The 22,102-nt window shown below is 46.5% G+C and overlaps 9 non-coding genes across 9 annotated transcripts; all 9 read right to left on the reverse strand.

Moving 5' to 3' along the window:
* Nucleotides 1-1,407: 1,407 nt before the first annotated feature.
* On the reverse strand, nucleotides 1,408-1,480 carry Trnak-cuu (transfer RNA lysine (anticodon CUU)). The gene has a single exon. It is a non-coding gene; the product is annotated as a tRNA-Lys (tRNA).
* A 1,441-nt stretch (nucleotides 1,481-2,921) lies between these two features.
* Trnak-cuu (transfer RNA lysine (anticodon CUU)) lies at nucleotides 2,922-2,994 on the reverse strand. The gene has a single exon. It is a non-coding gene; the product is annotated as a tRNA-Lys (tRNA).
* Nucleotides 2,995-4,434: 1,440 nt separating this feature from the next.
* On the reverse strand, nucleotides 4,435-4,507 carry Trnak-uuu (transfer RNA lysine (anticodon UUU)). The gene has a single exon. It is a non-coding gene; the product is annotated as a tRNA-Lys (tRNA).
* A 2,891-nt stretch (nucleotides 4,508-7,398) lies between these two features.
* Nucleotides 7,399-7,472, reverse strand: Trnak-cuu (transfer RNA lysine (anticodon CUU)). The gene has a single exon. It is a non-coding gene; the product is annotated as a tRNA-Lys (tRNA).
* A 5,995-nt stretch (nucleotides 7,473-13,467) lies between these two features.
* Trnak-cuu (transfer RNA lysine (anticodon CUU)) lies at nucleotides 13,468-13,540 on the reverse strand. Its single transcript has one exon. It is a non-coding gene; the product is annotated as a tRNA-Lys (tRNA).
* Nucleotides 13,541-14,969: 1,429 nt separating this feature from the next.
* Nucleotides 14,970-15,042, reverse strand: Trnak-cuu (transfer RNA lysine (anticodon CUU)). The gene has a single exon. It is a non-coding gene; the product is annotated as a tRNA-Lys (tRNA).
* Nucleotides 15,043-16,470: 1,428 nt separating this feature from the next.
* Trnak-cuu (transfer RNA lysine (anticodon CUU)) lies at nucleotides 16,471-16,543 on the reverse strand. Its single transcript has one exon. It is a non-coding gene; the product is annotated as a tRNA-Lys (tRNA).
* A 2,934-nt stretch (nucleotides 16,544-19,477) lies between these two features.
* On the reverse strand, nucleotides 19,478-19,550 carry Trnak-cuu (transfer RNA lysine (anticodon CUU)). The gene has a single exon. It is a non-coding gene; the product is annotated as a tRNA-Lys (tRNA).
* A 1,428-nt stretch (nucleotides 19,551-20,978) lies between these two features.
* Trnak-cuu (transfer RNA lysine (anticodon CUU)) lies at nucleotides 20,979-21,051 on the reverse strand. Its single transcript has one exon. It is a non-coding gene; the product is annotated as a tRNA-Lys (tRNA).
* Nucleotides 21,052-22,102: the final 1,051 nt, after the last annotated feature.

The raw sequence follows: 22,102 nt of genomic DNA on the forward strand, positions 1-22,102 counted from the left end.
TCACACAGTACTCGTTTGGGTTGGGTGGTCCCATACAGAATCTCTCCATGCTGCCAAATGTTTTCCTAACGTCACACTCGTCACGTACTTCACTTTTATTTCATAATCATTTCTGAGAGGTAAAGGAATTGCATGACAACCTGCAGAGCTAGTGGCGTCAAAATTAACACTCATACTTGATGTGACTCAAAAGGCGAACGAGTTACTTTCCGACGTTGTTTTAAATGTGCAAGTGCCAGTGGAAACTCGGGGTGACTGCACTCTGCCGACCATTTCGCTAGGTAACACAAGTATTGTAGTGTGTGTTTCAAGCTCAAGAGCATCTCCAAGCAGAAAATGGTCAACAGCAACATTCAGACGGTTTCGTACTGCTCAAATGCTACATTAAAACGGTATGTTTCTTTTTCAGAACTGATAAAAGACGAGCGTGACAGCATTCGAACCTGTAATCTTCAGATCCGAAGTCCAACGCCTTATCCATTAGGCCACACAGTCACTGACGACCAAGTGCAACTAGTATATGACTTATCTCGAAACGCTCACACCCCTGATAATTTGTGTTTTCGTTCTACACAGCCGCTGCCCTTGCTCTTTCCCACCCATTCGTTACATTCAACCTCTTACGTGACCGACCAAAGATAGACTGGGAAACAAGACCACACACTTTGTGCATACGGAATCGAAGGCAGGGCGTGCCTCGCCGCATTTGATACGATGGCCATTTGCTACTTCTGCAGAATCGGCGACGGCGACGACGACGACGTCGACGACGACTGCGAGAGGCTCTGACATATGTGAGAAATACATCTATAAAATGTAATTCAGACTGCCTCGTCCCACCTTATGCTGTACCGCTTTGGCAAAGGCTTTATCTGCGCCATTCGCCTTAATCACATCTGAGAGTAATTCTAAATAAAAGGCATGTCGCTAATTGTTCGTCATCACAGATACTGTTTGCTATACGGCCACGACGCGCAACTGATTTCCAAACTACGACTTCCTCCTTTGAGGATGGAACTCACGACCTTTGGTTTACTAGTCCAGTGCTCTACCACTGAGCTAAAGGGGCGCGGCCTAGAGGTACTTTTGCGTACTTCGTCCTTACGGTCGTCTGGATCATCAGACTTCAGCTGACAACACTTCATATTACCGACTAATATTTGCAGCTATGGCGACCCATTACTGCTTGGCTACACATCTGACACGTAACCGATGTCCTCTCCAAACAACAACACTTGCATTTCAGAACATGTCTTTCACACATGTCTACAAAATCACCTTCGCCTTCAAATACAGTTGCCTTGCGACTGACAGAGACGTAGGCAAAGTTTAAAGTTGCTATTTCCATTACATCACGTTAATCAGAAAAACGGTAATTTACATCTGCAGCGGAAGAAAATTCCGTTCCTCCCAGCGTGGGGCTCGAACCCACGACGCTGAGATTAAGAGTCTCATGCTCTACCGACTGAGCTAGCCGGGCTGCTTAGGAGAATACTTGCCGGGCAGCACGTCACACAGTACTCGTTTGGGTTGGGTGGTCCCATACAGAATCACTCCATGCTGCCTAATGTTTTCCTAACGTCCCACTCGTCACGTACTTCACTTTTATTTCATAATCATTTCTGAGAGGTAAAGGAATTGCATGACAACCTGCAGAGCTAGTGGCGTCAAAATTAACACTCATACTTGATGTGACTCAAAAGGCGAACGAGTTACTTTCTGACGTTGTTTTAGATGTGCAAGTGCCAGTGGAAACTCGCGGTGACGGCACTCTGCCGACCATTTCGCTAGTTAACACCGGTCTTGTAGTGTGTGTTTCAAGCTCAAGAGCATCTCCAAGCAGAAAATGGTCAACAGCAACATTCAGACGGTTTCGTACTGCTCAAATGCTACATTAAAACGGTATGTTTCTTTTTCAGAACTGTTTAAAACACGAGCGTGACAGCATTCGAACCTGTAATCTTCAGATCCGAATTCCGACGCCTTATCCATTAGGCCACACAGTCACTGACGACCAAGTGCAACTTGTATATGACTCATTTCGAAACGCTCACACCCCTGATAATTTGTTTTCGTTCTACACAGCCGCTGCCCTTGCTCTTTCCCACCCATTCGTTACATTCAACCTCTTACGTGACCGACGAAATATAGACGGGGAAACAAGACCACACACTTTGTGCATACGGAATCGAAGGCAGGGCGTGGCTCGCCGCATTTGCCACGATGGCCATTTGCTACTTCTGCAGAAGCGGCGGCGGCGACGACGACGACGACGACGACGACGACGACCGCGAGAGGCTCTGACATATGTGAGAAATACATCTATAAAATGTAATTTAGACTGCCTCGTCCCACCTTATGCTATACCGCTTTGGCAAAGGCTTTATCTGCGCCATTCGCCTTAATCACATCTGAGAGTAATTCTTAATAAAAGGCATGTCGCTAATTGTTCGTCATCACAGATACTGTTTGCTATACGGCCACGACGCGCAACTGATTTCCAAAATTCGACTCCTTCCTTTTAGGATGGAACTCACGACCCTTGGTTACTAATCCAGTGCTCTACCACAGAGCTAAAGAGGCGCGTCCTAGCGGTACTTTTGCGTACTTCGTCCTTACGGTCGTCTGGATCATCAGACTTCAGCTGACAACACTTCATATTACCGACTAATATTTGCAGCTATGGCGACCCATTACTGCTTGGCTACACATCTGACACGTAACCGATGTCCTCTCCAAACAACAACACTTGCATTTCAGAACATGTCTTTCACACATGTCTACAAAATCACCTTCACCTTCAAATACAGTTTCCTTGCGACTGACAGAGACGTAGGCAAAGTTTAAAGTTGCTATTTCCATTACATCACGTTAATCAGAAAAACGGTAATTTACATCTGCAGCGGAACAAAATTCCGTTCCTCCCAGCGTGGGGCACGAACCCACAACGCTGAGATTAAGAGTCTCATGCTCTACCGACTGAGCTAGCCGGGCTGCTTCGGAGAATACTTGCCGGGCAGCACGTCACACAGTACTCGTTTGGGTTGGGTGGTCCCATACAGAATCACTCCATGCTGCCTAATGTTTTCTTAACGTCCCACTCGTCACGTACTTCACTTTTATTTCATAATCATTTCTGAGAGGTAAAGGAATTGCATGACAACCTGCAGAGCTAGTGGCGTCAAAATTAACACTCATACTTGATGTGACTCAAAAGGCGAACGAGTTACTTTCTGACGTTGTTTTAGATGTGCAAGTGCCAGTGGAAACTCGCGGTGACGGCACTCTGCCGACCATTTCGCTAGTTAACACCGGTCTTGTAGTGTGTGTTTCAAGCTCAAGAGCATCTCCAAGCAGAAAATGGTCAACAGCAACATTCAGACGGTTTCGTACTGCTCAAATGCTACATTAAAACGGTATGTTTGTTTTTCAGAACTAATAAAACACGAGCGTGACAGCATTCGAACCTGTAATCTTCAGATCCGAAGTCCGACGCCTTATCCATTAGGCCACACAGTCACTGACGATCAAGTGCAACTTGTATATGACTCATCTCGAAACGCTCACACCCCTGATAATTTGTGTTTTCGTTCTACACAGCCGCTGCCCTTGCTCTTTCCCACCCATTCGTTACATTCAACCTCTTACGTGACCGACGAAATATAGACGGGGAAACAAGACCACACACTTTGTGCATACGGAATCGAAGGCAGGGCGTGCCTCGCCGCATTTGCCACGATGGCCATTTGCTACTTCTGCAGAAGCGGCGGCGGCGACGACGACGACGACGACGACGACGACCGCGAGAGGCTCTGACATATGTGAGAAATACATCTATAAAATGTAATTCAGACTGCCTCGTCCCACCTTATGCTGTACCGCTTTGGCAAAGGCTTTATCTGCGCCATTCGCCTTAATCACATCTGAGAGTAATTATTAATAAAAGGCATGTCGCTAATTGTTCGTCATCACAGATACTGTTTGCTATACGGCCACGACGCGCAAATGATTTCCAAAATACGGCCTCCTCCTTTGAGGATGGAACTCACGACCCTTGGTTTACTAGTCCTGTGCTCTACCACTGCGCTAAAGAGGCGTGGCCTAGCGGTACTTTTGCGTACTTCGTCCTTACGGTCGTCTGGATCATCAGACTTCAGCCTTCAACACTTCATATTACCGACTAATATTTGCAGCTATGGCGACCCATTACTGCTTGGCCACACATCTGACACATAACCGATGTGCTCTCCAAACAACAACACTTGCGTTTCAGAACATGTCTTTCACACATGTCTACAAAATCACCTTCACCTTCAAATACAGTTTCTTTGCGACTGACAGAGACGTAGGCAAAGTTTAAAGTTGCTATTTCCATTACATCACGTTAATTAGGAAAACGGTAATTTACATCTGCAGCGGAACAAAATTCAGTTCCGCCCAGTGTGGGGCTCGAACCCACGACCCTGAGATTAAAAGTCTCATGCTCTACCGACTGAGCTAGCCCGGCCGCTTCAGCGAATATTTGCCGGGAAGTACGTCACACAGTACTCGTTTGGGTTAGGTGGTCCCATACAGAATCTCACCATGCTGCCTAATGTTTTCCTAACGTCACACTCGTCACGTACTTCACTTTTATTTCATAATCATTTCTGAGAGGTAAAGGAATTGCATGACAACCTGCAGAGCTAGTGGCGTCAAAATTAACACTCATACTTGATGTGACTCAAAAGGCGAACGAGTTACTTTCCGACGTAGTTTTAGATGTGCAAGTGCCAGTGGAAACTCGCGGTGAGGGCACTCTGGGGACCATTTCGCTAGTTAACACCGGTCTTGTAGTGTGTGTTTCAAGCTCAAGAGCATCTCCAAGCAGAAAATGGTCAACAGCAACATTCAGACGGTTTCGTACTGCTCAAATGCTACATTAAAACGGTACGTTTCTTTTTCAGAACTGATAAAACACGAGCGTGACAGCATTCGAACCTGTAATCTTCAGATCCGAAGTCCGACGCCTTATCCATTAGGCCACACAGTCACTGACGACCAAGTGAAACTTGTATATGACTCATCTCGAAACGCTCACACCCCTGATAATTTGTGTTTTCGTTCTACACAGCCGCTGCCCTTGCTCTTTCCCACCCATTCGTTACATTCAACCTCTTACGTGACCGACCAAAGATAGACTGGGAAACAAGAACACACACTTTGTGCATACGGAATCGAAGGCAGGGCGTGCCTCGCCGCATTTGCCACGATGGCCATTTGCTACTTCTGCAGAAGCGGCGGCGGCGGCGACGAATGTAATTCAGACTGCCTCGTCCCACCTTATGCTGTACCGCTTTGGCAAAGGCTTTATCTGCGCCATTCGCCTTAATCACATCTGAGAGTAATTATTAATAAAAGGCATGTCGCTAATTGTTCGTCATCACAGTTACTGTTTGCTATTCGGCCACGACGCGCAATTGATTTCCAAAATACGGCCTCCTCCTTTGAGGATGGAACTCACGACCCTTGGTTTACTAGTCCAGTGCTCTACCACTGCGCTAAAGAGGCGCGGCCTAGCGGTACTTTTGCGTACTTCGTCCTTACGGTCGTCTGGATCATCAGACTTCAGCTGACAACACTCCATATTACCGACTAATATTTGCAGCTATGGCGACCCATTACTGCTTGGCCACACATCTGACACATAACCGATGTGCTCTCCAAACAACAACACTTGCATTTCAGAACATGTCTTTCACACATGTCTACAAAATCACCTTCACCTTCAAATACAGTTTCTTTGCGACTGACAGAGACGTAGGCAAAGTTTAAAGTTGCTGTTTCCATTACATCACGTTAATCAGAAAAACGGTAATTTACATCTGCAGCGGAACAAAATTCCGTTCCGCCCAGCATGGGGCTCTAACCCACGACCCTGAGATTAAGAGTCTCATGCTTTACAGACTGAGCTAGCCCGCCTGCTTCGGTGAATACTTGCCGGGTAGCACGTCACACAGTACTCGTTTGGGTTGGGTGGTCCCATACAGAATCTCTCCATGCTGCCAAATGTTTTCCTAACGTCACACTCGTCACGTACTTCACTTTTATTTCATAATCATTTCTGAGAGGTAAAGGAATTGCATGACAACCTGCAGAGCTAGTGGCGTCAAAATTAACACTCATACTTGATGTGACTCAAAAGGCGAACGAGTTACTTTCCGACGTTGTTTTAAATGTGCAAGTGCCAGTGGAAACTCGGGGTGACTGCACTCTGCCGACCATTTCGCTAGGTAACACAAGTATTGTAGTGTGTGTTTCAAGCTCAAGAGCATCTCCAAGCAGAAAATGGTCAACAGCAACATTCAGACGGTTTCGTACTGCTCAAATGCTACATTAAAACGGTATGTTTCTTTTTCAGAATTGATAAAACACGAGCGTGACAGCATTCGAACCTGTAATCTTCAGATCCGAAGTCCAACGCCTTATCCATTAGGCCACACAGTCACTGACGACCAAGTGCAACTAGTATATGACTTATCTCGAAACGCTCACACCCCTGATAATTTGTGTTTTCGTTCTACACAGCCGCTGCCCTTGCTCTTTCCCACCCATTCGTTACATTCAACCTCTTACGTGACCGACCAAAGATAGACTGGGAAACAAGACCACACACTTTGTGCATACGGAATCGAAGGCAGGGCGTGCCTCGCCGCATTTGATACGATGGCCATTTGCTACTTCTGCAGAAGCGGCGACGGCGACGACGACGACGTCGACGACGACTGCGAGAGGCTCTGACATATGTGAGAAATACATCTATAAAATGTAATTCAGACTGCCTCGTCCCACCTTATGCTGTACCGCTTTGGCAAAGGCTTTATCTGCGCCATTCGCCTTAATCACATCTGAGAGTAATTGTAAATAAAAGGCATGTCGCTAATTGTTCGTCATAACAGATACTGTTTGCTATACGGCCACGACGCGCAACTGATTTCCAAACTACTACTTCCTCCTTTGAGGATGGAATTCACGACCTTTGGTTTACTGGTCCAGTGCTCTACCACTGAGCTAAACAAGCGAGGCCTGGCGGTACTTTTGCGTGCTTCGTCCTTACGGTGGTCTGGATCATCAGACTTCAGCTGACAACACTCCATATTACCGACTAATATTTGCAGCTATGGCGACCCATTACTGCTTGGCCACACATCTGACACATAACCGATGTGCTCTCCAAACAACAACACTTGCATTTCAGAACATGTCTTTCACACATGTCTACAAAATCACCTTCACCTTCAAATACAGTTTCTTTGCGACTGACAGAGACGTAGGCAAAGTTTAAAGTTGCTATTTCCATTACATCACGTTAATCAGAAAAACGGTAATTTACATCTGCAGCGGAACAAAATTCCGTTCCAACCAGCGTGGGGCTCGAACCCACGACCCTGAGATTAAGAGTCTCATGCTCTACCGACTGAGCTAGCCCGGCTGCTTCAGTGAATATTTGCCGGGTAGCACGTCACACAGTACTCGTTTGGGTTGGGTGGTCCCATACAGAATCTCTCCATGCTGCCTAAAGTTTTCCTAACGTCACACTCGTTACATACTTCACTTTTATTTCATAATCATTTCTGAGAGGTAAAAGAATCGCATGACAACCTGCAGAGCTAGTGGCGCCAAAATTAACACTCATACTTGATGTGACTCAAAAGGCGAACGAGTTACTTTCCGACGTTGTTTTAGATGTGCAAGTGCCAGTGGAAACTCGGGGTGACGGCACTCTGCCGACCATTTCGCTAGTTAACACCGGTCTTGTAGTGTGTGTTTCAAGCTCAAGAGCATCTCCAAGCAGAAAATGGTCAACAGCAACATTCAGACGGTTTCGTACTGCTCAAATGCTACATTAAAACGGTACGTTTCTTTTTCAGAACTGATAAAACACGAGCGTGACAGCATTCGAACCTGTAAGCTTCAGATCCGAAGTCCGACGCCTTATCCATTAGGCCACACAGTCACTGACGACCAAGTGAAAATTGTATATGACTCATCTCGAAACGCTCACACCCCTGATAATTTGTGTTTTCGTTCTACACAGCCGCTGCCCTTGCTCTTTCCCACCCATTCGTTACATTCAACCTCTTATGTGACCGACCAAAGATAGACTGGGAAACAAGAACACACACTTTGTGCATACGGAATCGAAGGCAGGGCGTGCCTCGCCGCATTTGCCACGATGGCCATTTGCTACTTCTGCAGAAGCGGCGGCGGCGACGACGACGACGACGACGACGACGACGACCGCGAGAGGCTCTGACATATGTGAGAAATACATCTATAAAATGTAATTCAGACTGCCTCGTCCTACCTTATGCTGTACCGCTTTGGCAAAGGCTTTATCTGCGCCATTCGCCTTAATCACATCTGAGAGTAATTATTAATAAAAGGCATGTCGCTAATTGTTCGTCATCACAGATACTGTTTGCTATACGGCCATGACGCGCAATTAATTTCCAAAATACGGCCTCCTCCTTTGAGGATGGAACTCACGACCCTTGGTTTACTAGTCCAGTGCTCTACCACTGCGCTAAAGTGGCGTGGCCTAGCGGTAATTTTGCGTACTTCGTCCTTACGGTCGTCTGGATCATCAGACTTCAGCCTTCAACACTTCATATTACCGACTAATATTTGCAGCTATGGCGACCCATTTCTGCTTGGCCACACATCTGACACATAACCGATGTGCTCTCCAAACAACAACACTTGCGTTTCAGAACATGTCTTTCACACATGTCTACAAAATCACCTTCACCTTCAAATACAGGTTCTTTGCGACTGACAGAGACGTAGGCTAAGTTTAAAGTTGCTATTTCCATTACATCACGTTAATCAGAAAAGCGGTAATTTACATCTGGAGCGGAACAAAATTCCGTTCCGCCCAGTGTGGGGCTCGAACGCACGACCCTGAGATTAAGAGTCTCATGCTTTACAGACTGAGCTAGCCCGCCTGCTTAGGTGAATACTTGCCGGGTAGCAAGTCACACAGTACTCGTTTGGGTTGGGTGGTCCCATACAGAATCTCTCCATGCTGCCAAACGTTTTCCTAACGTCACACTCGTCACGTACTTCACTTTTATTTCATAATCATTTCTGAGAGGTAAAGGAATTGCATGACAACCTGCAGAGCTAGTGGCGTCAAAATTAACACTCATACTTGATGTGACTCAAAAGGCGAACGAGTTACTTTCCGACGTTGTTTTAGATGTGCAAGTGCCAGTGGAAACTCGGGGTGACTGCACTCTGCCGACCATTTCGCTAGGTAACACAAGTATTGTAGTGTGTGTTTCAAGCTCAAGAGCATCTCCAAGCAGAAAATGGTCAACAGCAACATTCAGATGGTTTCGTACTGCTCAAATGCTACATTAAAACGGTATGTTTCTTTTTCAGAACTGATAAAAGACGATCGTGACAGCATTAGAACCTGTAATCTTCAGATCCGAAGTCCGACGCCTTATCCATTAGGCCACACAGTCACTGACGACCAAGTGCAACTAGTATATGACTTATCTCGAAACGCTCACACCCCTGATAATTTGTGTTTTCGTTCTACACAGCCGCTGCCCTTGCTCTTTCCCACCCATTCGTTACATTCAACGTCTTACGTGACCGACCAAAGATTGACTGGGAAACAAGACCACACACTTTGTGCATACGGAATCGAAGGCAGGGCGTGGCTCGCCGCATTTGCCACGATGGCCATTTGCTACTTCTGCAGAAGCGGCGGCGGCGACGACGACGACGACGACGACGACGACGACCGCGAGAGGCTCTGACATATGTGAGAAATACATCTATAAAATGTAATTCAGACTGCCTCGTCCCACCTTATGCTGTACCGCTTTGGCAAAGGCTTTATCTGCGCCATTCGCCATAATCACATCTGAGAGTAATTCTTAATAAAATGCATGTCGCTAATTGTTCGTCATCACAGATACTGTTTGCTATACGGCCACGACGCGCAACTGATTTCCAAAATACGACTTCCTCCTTTGAGGATGGAACTCACGACCCTTGGTTTACTAGTCCAGCGCTCTACCACTGAGCTAAAGAGGCGCGGCCTAGCGGTACTTTTGCGTACTTCGTTCTACGGTCGTCTGAATCATCAGACTTCAGCTGACAACACTCCATATTACCGACTAATATTTGCAGCTATGGCGACCCATTACTGCTTGGCCACACATCTGACACATAACCCATGTGCTCTCCAAACAACAACACTTGCATTTCAGAACAAGTCTTTCACACATGTCTACAAAATCACCTTCACCTTCAAATACAGTTTCTTTGCGACTGACAGAGACGTAGGCAAAGTTTGAAGTTGCTATTTCCATTGCATCACGTTAATCAGAAAAAAGGTAGTTTACATCTGCAGTGGAACAAAATTCCGTTCCGCCCAGTGTGGGGCTCGATCCCACGACCCTGAGATTAAGAGTCTCATGCTCTACAGACTGAGCTAAACCGCCTGCTTCGGTGAATACTTGCCGGGTAGCACGTCACACAGTACTCGTTTGGGTTGGGTGGTCCCATACAGAATCTCTCCATGCTGCCTAATGTTTTCCTAACGTCACACTCGTCACGTACTTCACATTTATTTCATAATCATTTCTGAGAGGTAAAGGAATTGCATGACAACCTGCAGAGCTGGTGGCGTCAAAATTAACACTCATACTTCATGTGACTCAAAAGGCAAACGAGTTTCTTTCCGACGTTGTTTTAGATGTGCAAGTGCCAGTGGAAACTCGGGGTGACGGCACTCTGCCGACCATTTCGCTAGTTAACACCGGTCTTGTAGTGTGTGTTTCAAGCTCAAGAGCATCTCCAAGCAGAAAATGGTCAACAGCAACATTCAGACGGTTTCGTACTGCTCAAATGCTACATTAAAACGATACGTTTCTTTTTCAGAACTGATAAAACACGAGCGTGACAGCATTCGAACCTGTAATCTTCAGATCCGAAGTCCGACGCCTCATCCATTAGGCCACACAGTCACTGACCACAAAGTGCAACTTGTATATGACTCATCTCGAAACGCTCACACCCTTGATAATTTGTGTTATCGTTCTACATAGCTGCTGCCCTTGCTCTTTCCCACCCTCCCACCCATTCGTTACATTCAACCTCTTACGTGACCGACCAAAGATAGACTGGGAAACAAGACCACACACTTTGTGCATACGGAATCGAAGGCAGGGCGTGCCTCGCCGCATTTGCCACGATGGCCATTTGCGACTTCTGCAGAAGCGGTGGCGGCGACGACGACGACGACGACGACGACGACGACCGCGAGAGGCTCTGACATATGTGAGAAATACATCTATAAAATGTAATTCAGACTGCCTCGTCCCACCTTATGCTGTACCGCTTTGGCAAAGGCTTTATCTGCGCCATTCGCCTTAATCACATCTGAGAGTAATTCTTAATAAAAGGCATGTCGCTAATTGTTCGTCATCACAGATACTGTTTGCTATACGGACACGACGCGCAACTGATTTCCAAAATACGACTTCCTCCTTTGAGGATGGAACTCACGACCCTTGGTTTACTAGTCCAGTGCTCTACCACTGAGCTAAACAGGCGTGGCCTAGCGGTACTTTTGCGTACTTCGTCCTTACGGTCGTCTGGATCATCAGACTTCAGCTGACAACACTCAATATTACCAACTAATATTTGCAGCTATGGCGACCCATTACTGCTTGGCCACACATCTGACACATAACCGATGTGCTCTCCAAACAACAACACTTGCATTTCAGAACATGTCTTTCACACATGTCTACAAAATCACCTTCACCTTCAAATACAGTTTCTTTGCGACTGACAGAGACGTAGGCAAAGTTTAAAGTTGCTATTTCCATTACATCACGTTAATCAGAAAAACGGTAATTTACATCTGCAGCGGAACAAAATTCCGTTCCGCCCAGCGTCGTGCTTAAACCCACGACTCTGAAATTAAGAGTCTCATGCTCTACCGACTGAGCTAGCCAGGCTGCTTCGGTGAATACTTGCCGTGTAGCACGTCACACAGTACTCGTTTGGGTTGGGTGGTCCCATACAGAATCTCTCCATGCTGCCTAATGTTTTCCTAACGTCACACTCGTCACGTACTTCACTTTTATTTCATAATCATTTCTGAGAGGTAAAGGAATTGCATGACAACCTGCAGAGCTAGTGGCGTCAAAATTAACACTCATACGTGATGTGACTCAAAAGGCGAACCACTTACTTTCCGACGTTGTTTTAGATGTGAAGGTGCCAGTGGAAACTCGCGGTGACGGCACTCTGCCGAATATTTCGCTAGTTAACACCGGTCTTGTATTGTGTGTTTCAAGCTCAAGAGCATCTCCAAGCAGAAAATGGTCAACAGCAACATTCAGACGGTTTCGTACTGCTCAAATGCTACATTAAAACGGTATGTTTCTTTTTCAGAATTGATAAAACACGAGCGTGACAGCATTCGAACCTGTAATCTTCAGATCCGAAGTCCGACGCTTTATCCATTAGGCAACACAGTCACTGACGACCAAGTGCAACTTGTGTATGACTCATCTCGAAACGCTCACACCCATGATAATTTGTGTTTTCGTTCTACACAGCCGCTGCCCCTTGCTCTTTCCCACCCATTCGTTACATTCAACCTCTTACGTGACCGACCAAATATAGACTGGGAAACAAGACCACACACTTTGTGCATACGGAATCGAAGGCAGGGCGTGCCTCGCCGCATTTGCCACGATGGCCATTTGCTACTTCTGCAGAAGCGGCGGCGGCGGCGGCGACGACGACGACGACGACGACTTCGACTGGCTCTTACATATGTGAGAAATACATCTATAAAATGTAATTCAGACTGCCTCGTCCCACCTTATGCTGTACCGCTTTGGCAAAGTCTTTATCTGCGCCATTCGCCTTAATCACATCTGAGAGTAATTATAAATAAAAAGCATGTCGTTAATTGTTCGTCATCACAGATACTGTTTGCTATACGGCCACGACGCGCAACTGATTTCCAAAATTCGACTTCCTCCTTTGAGGATGGAAGTCACGACCTTTGGTTTACTAGTCCAGTGCTCTACCACTGAGCTAAAGAGGCGCGGCCTAGCGGTACTTTTGTGTACTTCGTCCTTACGGTCGTCTGGATCATCAGACTTCAGCTGACAACACTTCATATTACCGACTAATATTTGCAGCTATGGCGACCCATTACTGCTTGGCTACACATCTGACACATAACCGATGTGCTCTCCAAACAACAACACTTGTATTTCAGAACATGCCTTTCACACATGTCTACAAAATCACCTTCACCTTCAAATACAGTTTCCTTGCGACTGACAGAGACGTGGGCAAAGTTTAAAGTTGCTATTTCCATTACATCACGTTAATCAGAAAAACGGTAATTTACATCTGCAGCGGAACATAATTCCATTCCGCCCACCGTGGGGCTGGAACCCACGACCCTGGGATTAAGAGTCTCATGCTCTACCGACTGAGCTAGCCCAGCTGCTTCGGTGAATACTTGCCAGGTAGCTTGTCGCACAGTACTCGTTTGGGTTGGGTGGTCCCATACAGAATCTCTCCATGCTGCCTAATGTTTTCCTAACGACAAACTCGTCACGTACTTCACATTTATTTCATAATCATTTCTGAGAGGTAAAGGAATTGCATGACAACCTGCAGAGCTAGTGGCGTCAAAATTAACACTCATACTTGTTGTGACTCAAAAGGCGAACGAGTTACTTTCCGACGTTGTTTTAGATGAGCAAGTGCCAGTGGAAACTCGCGGTGACGGCACTCTGCCGACCATTTCGCTAGTTAACACCGGTCTTGTAGTGTGTGTTTCAAGCTCAAGAGCATCTCCAAGCAGAAAATGGTCAACAGCAACATTCAGACGGTTTCGTACTGCTCAAATGCTACATTAAAACGGTATGTTTCTTTTTCAGAAGTGTTTAAAACACGAGCGTGACAGCATTCGAACCTGTAATCTTCAGATCCGAAGTCCGACGCCTTATCCATTAGGCCACACAGTCACTGACGACCAAGTGCAACTTGTATATGACTCATCTCGAAACGCTCACACCCCTGATAATTTGTGTTTTCGTTCTACACAGCCGCTGCCCTTGCTCTTTCCCACCCATTCGTCACATTCAACCTCTTACGTGACCGACGAAATATAGACGGGGAAACAAGACCACACACTTTGTGCATACGGAATCGAAGGCAGGGCGTGCCTCGCCGCATTTGCCACGATGGCCATTTGCTACTTCTGCAGAAGCGGCGGCGGCGACGACGACGACGACCGCGAGAGGCTCTGACATATGTGAGAAATACATCTATAAAATGTAATTCAGACTGCCTCGTCCCACCTTATGCTGTACCGCTTTGGCAAAGGCTTTATCTGCGCCATTCGCCTTAATCACATCTGAGAGTAATTCTTAATAAAAGGCATGTCGCTAATTGTTCGTCATCACAGATACTGTTTGCTATACGGCCACGACGCGCAACTGATTTCCAAAATTCGACCTCTTCCTTTGAGGATGGAACTCACGACCCTTGGTTTACTAGTCCAGTGCTCTACCACTGAGCTAAAGGGGCGCGGCCTAGCGGTACTTTTGCGTACTTCGTCCTTACGGTCGTCTGGATCATCAGACTTCAGCTGACAACACTTCATATTACCGACTAATATTTGCAGCTATGGCGACCCATTACTGCTTGGCTACACATCTGACACGTAACCGATGTCCTCTCCAAACAACAACACTTGCATTTCAGAACATGTCTTTCACACATGTCTACAAAATCACCTTCACCTTCAAATACAGTTTCCTTGCGACTGACAGAGACGTAGGCAAAGTTTAAAGTTGCTATTTCCATTACATCACGTTAATCAGAAAAACGGTAATTTACATCTGCAGCGGAAGAAAATTCCGTTCCTCCCAGCGTGGTGCTCGAACCCACAACGCTGAGATTAAGAGTCTCATGCTCTACCGACTGAACTAGCCGGGCTGCTTCGGAGAATACTTGCCGGGCAGCACGTCACACAGTACTCCTTTGGGTTGGGTGGTCCCATACAGAATCACTCCATGCTGCCTAATGTTTTCCTAACGTCCCACTCGTCACGTACTTCACTTTTATTTCATAATCATTTCTGAGAGGTAAAGGAATTGCATGACAACCTGCAGAGCTAGTGGCGTCAAAATTAACACTCATACTTGATGTGACTCAAAAGGCGAACGAGTTACTTTCTGACGTTGTTTTAGATGTGCAAGTGCCAGTGGAAACTCGCGGTGACGGCACTCTGCCGACCATTTCGCTAGTTAACACCGGTCTTGTAGTGTGTGTTTCAAGCTCAAGGGCATCTCCAAGCAGAAAATGGTCAACAGCAACATTCAGACGGTTTCGTACTGCTCAAATGCTACATTAAAACGGTATGTTTCTTTTTCAGAACTGATAAAACACGAGCGTGACAGCATTCGAACCTGTAATCTTCAGATCCGAAGTCCGACGCCATATCCATTAGGCCACACAGTCACTGACGACCAAGTGCAACTTGTATATGACTCATCTCGAAACGCTCACACCCCCTGATAATTTGTGTTTTCGTTCTACACAGCCACTGCCCTTGCTCTTTCCCATCCATTCGTTACATTCAACCTCTTACGTGACCGACCAAAGATAGACTGGGAAACAAGACCACACACTTTGTGCATACGGAATCGAAGGCAGGGCGTGGCTCGCCGCATTTGCCACGATGGCCATTTGCTACTTCTGCAGAAGCGGCGGCGGCGACGACGACGACGACCGCGAGAGGCTCTGACATATGTGAGAAATACATCTATAAAATGTAATTCAGACTGCCTCGTCCCACATTATGCTGTACCGCTTTGGCAAAGGCTTTATCTGCGCCATTCGCCTTAATCACATCTGAGAGTAATTCTTAATAAAAGGCATGTCGCTAATTGTTCGTCATCACAGATACTGTTTGCTATACGGCCACGACGCGCAACTGATTTCCAAAATTCGACTTTTTCCTTTGAGGTTGAACTCACGACCCTTGGTTTACTAGTCCAGTGCTCTACCACTGAGATAAAGGGGCGCGGCCTAGAGGTACTTTTGCGTACTTTATCCTTACGGTCGTCTGGATCATCAGACTTCAGCTGACAACACTTCATATTACCGACTAATATTTGCAGCTATGGCGACCCATTACTGCTTGGCTACACATCTGACACGTAACCGATGTCCTCTCCAAACAACAACACTTGCATTTCAGAACATGTCTTTCACACATGTCTACAAAATCACCTTCACCTTCAAATACAGTTTCCTTGCGACTGACAGAGACGTAGGCAAAGTTTAAAGTTGCTATTTCCATTACATCACGTTAATCAGAAAAACGGTAATTTACATCTGCAGCGGAAGAAAATTCCGTTCCTCCCAGCGTGGGGCACGAACCCACAACGCTGAGATTAAGAGTCTCATGCTCTACCGACTGAGCTAGCCGGGCTGCTTCGGAGAATATTTGCCGGGCAGCACGTCACACAGTACTCGTTTGGGTTGGGTGGTCCCATACAGAATCACTCCATGCTGCCTAATGTTTTCTTAACGTCCCACTCGTCACGTACTTCACTTTTATTTCATAATCATTTCTGAGAGGTAAAGGAATTGCATGACAACCTGCAGAGCTAGTGGCGTCAAAATTAACACTCATACTTGATGTGACTCAAAAGGCGAACGAGTTACTTTCTGACGTTGTTTTAGATGTGCAAGTGCCAGTGGAAACTCGCGGTGACGGCACTCTGCCGACCATTTCGCTAGTTAACACCGGTCTTGTAGTGTGTGTTTCAAGCTCAAGAGCATCTCCAAGCAGAAAATGGTCAACAGCAACATTCAGACGGTTTCGTACTGCTCAAATGCTACATTAAAACGGTATGTTTCTTTTTCAGAACTAATAAAACACGAGCGTGACAGCATTCGAACCTGTAATCTTCAGATCCGAAGTCCGACGCCTTATCCATTAGGCCACACAGTCACTGACGACCAAGTGCAACTTGTATATGACTCATCTCGAAACGCTCACACCCCTGATAATTTGTGTTTTCGTTCTACACAGCCGCTGCCCTTGCTCTTTCCCACCCATTCGTTACATTCAACCTCTTACGTGACCGACCAAAGATAGACTGGGAAACAAGACCACACACTTTGTGCATACGGAATCGAAGGCAGGGCGTGCCTCGCCGCATTTGATACGATGGCCATTTGCTACTTCTGCAGAAGCGGCGACGGCGACGACGACGACGTCGACGACGACTGCGAGAGGCTCTGACATATGTGAGAAATACATCTATAAAATGTAATTCAGACTGCCTCGTCCCACCTTATGCTGTACCGCTTTGGCAAAGGCTTTATCTGCGCCATTCGCCTTAATCACATCTGAGAGTAATTCTAAATAAAAGGCATGTCGCTAATTGTTCGTCATCACAGATACTGTTTGCTATACGGCCACGACGCGCAACTGATTTCCAAACTACGACTTCCTCCTTCGAGGATGGAACTCACGACCTTTGGTTTACTGGTCCAGTGCTCTACCACTGAGCTAAACAAGCGAGGCCTGGCGGTACTTTTGCGTGCTTCGTCCTTACGGTGGTCTGGATCATCAGACTTCAGCTGACAACACTCCATATTACCGACTAATATTTGCAGCTATGGCGACCCATTACTGCTTGGCCACACATCTGACACATAACCGATGTGCTCTCCAAACAACAACACTTGCGTTTCAGAACATGTCTTTCACACATGTCTACAAAATCACCTTCACCTTCAAATACAGGTTCTTTGCGACTGACAGAGACGTAGGCTAAGTTTAAAGTTGCTATTTCCATTACATCACGTTAATCAGAAAAACGGTAATTTACATCTGGAGCGGAACAAAATTCCGTTCCGCCCAGTGTGGGGCTCGAACGCACGACCCTGAGATTAAGAGTCTCATGCTTTACAGACTGAGCTAGCCCGCCTGCTTAGGTGAATACTTGCCGGGTAGCAAGTCACACAGTACTCGTTTGGGTTGGGTGGTCCCATACAGAATCTCTCCATGCTGCAAACGTTTTCCTAACGTCACACTCGTCACGTACTTCACTTTTATTTCATAATCATTTCTGAGAGGTAAAGGAATTGCATGATAACCTGCAGAGCTAGTGGCGTCAAAATTAACACTCATACTTGATGTGACTCAAAAGGCGAACGAGTTACTTTCCGACGTTGTTTTAGATGTGCAAGTGCCAGTGGAAACTCGGGGTGACTGCACTCTGCCGACCATTTCGCTAGGTAACACAAGTATTGTAGTGTGTGTTTCAAGCTCAAGAGCATCTCCAAGCAGAAAATGGTCAACAGCAACATTCAGACGGTTTCGTACTGCTCAAATGCTACATTAAAACGGTATGTTTCTTTTTCAGAACTGATAAAAGACGAGCGTGACAGCATTCGAACCTGTAATCTTCAGATCCGAAGTCCGACGCCTTATCCATTAGGCCACACAGTCACTGACGATCAAGTGCAACTTGTATATGACTCATCTCGAAACGCTCACACCCCTGATAATTTGTGTTTTCGTTCTACACAGCCGCTGCCCTTGCTCTTTCCCACCCATTCGTCACATTCAACCTCTTACGTGACCGACGAAATATAGACGGGGAAACAAGACCACACACTTTGTGCATACGGAATCGAAGGCAGGGCGTGCCTCGCCGCATTTGCCACGATGGCCATTTGCTACTTCTGCAGAAGCGGCGGCGGCGACGACGACGACCGCGAGAGGCTCTGACATATGTGAGAAATACATCTATAAAATGTAATTCAGACTGCCTCGTCCCACCTTATGCTGTACCGCTTTGGCAAAGGCTTTATCTGCGCCATTCGCCTTAATCACATCTGAGAGTAATTCTTAATAAAAGGCATGTCGCTAATTGTTCGTCATCACAGATACTGTTTGCTATACGGCCACGACGCGCAACTGATTTCCAAAATTCGACCTCTTCCTTTGAGGATGGAACTCACGACCCTTGGTTTACTAGTCCAGTGCTCTACCACTGAGCTAAAGGGGCGCGGGCTAGAGGTACTTTTGCGTACTTCGTCCTTACGGTCGTCTGGATCATCAGACTTCAGCTGACAACACTTCATATTACCGACTAATATTTGCAGCTATGGCGACCCATTACTGCTTGGCTACACATCTGACACGTAACCGATGTCCTCTCCAAACAACAACACTTGCATTTCAGAACATGTCTTTCACACATGTCTACAAAATCACCTTCACCTTCAAATACAGTTTCCTTGCGACTGACAGAGACGTAGGCAAAGTTTAAAGTTGCTATTTCCATTACATCACGTTAATCAGAAAAACGGTAATTTACATCTGCAGCGGAAGAAAATTCCGTTCCTCCCAGCGTGGTGCTCGAACCCACAACGCTGAGATTAAGAGTCTCATGCTCTACCGACTGAGCTAGCCGGGCTGCTTCGGAGAATACTTGCCGGGCAGCACGTCACACAGTACTCGTTTGGGTTGGGTGGTCCCATACAGAATCACTCCATGCTGCCTAATGTTTTCCTAACGTCCCACTCGTCACGTACTTCACTTTTATTTCATAATCATTTCTGAGAGGTAAAGGAATTGCATGACAACCTGCAGAGCTAGTGGCGTCAAAATTAACACTCATACTTGATGTGACTCAAAAGGCGAACGAGTTACTTTCTGACGTTGTTTTAGATGTGCAAGTGCCAGTGGAAACTCGCGGTGACGGCACTCTGCCGACCATTTCGCTAGTTAACACCGGTCTTGTAGTGTGTGTTTCAAGCTCAAGGGCATCTCCAAGCAGAAAATGGTCAACAGCAACATTCAGACGGTTTCGTACTGCTCAAATGCTACATTAAAACGGTATGTTTCTTTTTCAGAACTGATAAAACACGAGCGTGACAGCATTCGAACCTGTAATCTTCAGATCCGAAGTCCGACGCCATATCCATTAGGCCACACAGTCACTGACGACCAAGTGCAACTTGTATATGACTCATCTCGAAACGCTCACACCCCCTGATAATTTGTGTTTTCGTTCTACACAGCCACTGCCCTTGCTCTTTCCCATCCATTCGTTACATTCAACCTCTTACGTGACCGACCAAAGATAGACTGGGAAACAAGACCACACACTTTGTGCATACGGAATCGAAGGCAGGGCGTGGCTCGCCGCATTTGCCACGATGGCCATTTGCTACTTCTGCAGAAGCGGCGGCGGCGACGACGACGACGACCGCGAGAGGCTCTGACATATGTGAGAAATACATCTATAAAATGTAATTCAGACTGCCTCGTCCCACATTATGCTGTACCGCTTTGGCAAAGGCTTTATCTGCGCCATTCGCCTTAATCACATCTGAGAGTAATTCTTAATAAAAGGCATGTCGCTAATTGTTCGTCATCACAGATACTGTTTGCTATACGGCCACGACGCGCAACTGATTTCCAAAATTCGACTTTTTCCTTTGAGGTTGAACTCACGACCCTTGGTTTACTAGTCCAGTGCTCTACCACTGAGATAAAGGGGCGCGGCCTAGAGGTACTTTTGCGTACTTTATCCTTACGGTCGTCTGGATCATCAGACTTCAGCTGACAACACTTCATATTACCGACTAATATTTGCAGCTATGGCGACCCATTACTGCTTGGCTACACATCTGACACGTAACCGATGTCCTCTCCAAACAACAACACTTGCATTTCAGAACATGTCTTTCACACATGTCTACAAAATCACCTTCACCTTCAAATACAGTTTCCTTGCGACTGACAGAGACGTAGGCAAAGTTTAAAGTTGCTATTTCCATTACATCACGTTAATCAGAAAAACGGTAATTTACATCTGCAGCGGAAGAAAATTCCGTTCCTCCCAGCGTGGGGCACGAACCCACAACGCTGAGATTAAGAGTCTCATGCTCTACCGACTGAGCTAGCCGGGCTGCTTCGGAGAATACTTGCCGGGCAGCACGTCACACAGTACTCGTTTGGGTTGGGTGGTCCCATACAGAATCACTCCATGCTGCCTAATGTTTTCTTAACGTCCCACTCGTCACGTACTTCACTTTTATTTCATAATCATTTCTGAGAGGTAAAGGAATTGCATGACAACCTGCAGAGCTAGTGGCGTCAAAATTAACACTCATACTTGATGTGACTCAAAAGGCGAACGAGTTACTTTCTGACGTTGTTTTAGATGTGCAAGTGCCAGTGGAAACTCGCGGTGACGGCACTCTGCCGACCATTTCGCTAGTTAACACCGGTCTTGTAGTGTGTGTTTCAAGCTCAAGAGCATCTCCAAGCAGAAAATGGTCAACAGCAACATTCAGACGGTTTCGTACTGCTCAAATGCTACATTAAAACGGTATGTTTCTTTTTCAGAACTAATAAAACACGAGCGTGACAGCATTCGAACCTGTAATCTTCAGATCCGAAGTCCGACGCCTTATCCATTAGGCCACACAGTCACTGACGACCAAGTGCAACTTGTATATGACTCATCTCGAAACGCTCACACCCCTGATAATTTGTGTTTTCGTTCTACACAGCCGCTGCCCTTGCTCTTTCCCACCCATTCGTTACATTCAACCTCTTACGTGACCGACGAAATATAGACGGGGAAACAAGACCACACACTTTGTGCATACGGAATCGAAGGCAGGGCGTGCCTCGCCGCATTTGCCACGATGGCCATTTGCTACTTCTGCAGAAGCGGCGGCGGCGACGACGACGACGACGACGACGACGACGACGACGACGACGACGACGACCGCGAGAGGCTCTGACATATGTGAGAAATACATCTATAAAATGTAATTCAGACTGCCTCGTCCCACCTTATGCTGTACCGCTTTGGCAAAGGCTTTATCTGCGCCATTCGCCTTAATCACATCTGAGAGTAATTCTAAATAAAAGGCATGTCGCTAATTGTTCGTCATCACAGATACTGTTTGCTATACGGCCACGACGCGCAACTGATTTCCAAACTACGAC

The sequence above is a fragment of the Schistocerca gregaria genome, unplaced genomic scaffold, assembly GCF_023897955.1.
Source record: "Schistocerca gregaria isolate iqSchGreg1 unplaced genomic scaffold, iqSchGreg1.2 ptg000066l, whole genome shotgun sequence".
NCBI classification, from domain to species: domain Eukaryota; kingdom Metazoa; phylum Arthropoda; class Insecta; order Orthoptera; family Acrididae; genus Schistocerca; species Schistocerca gregaria.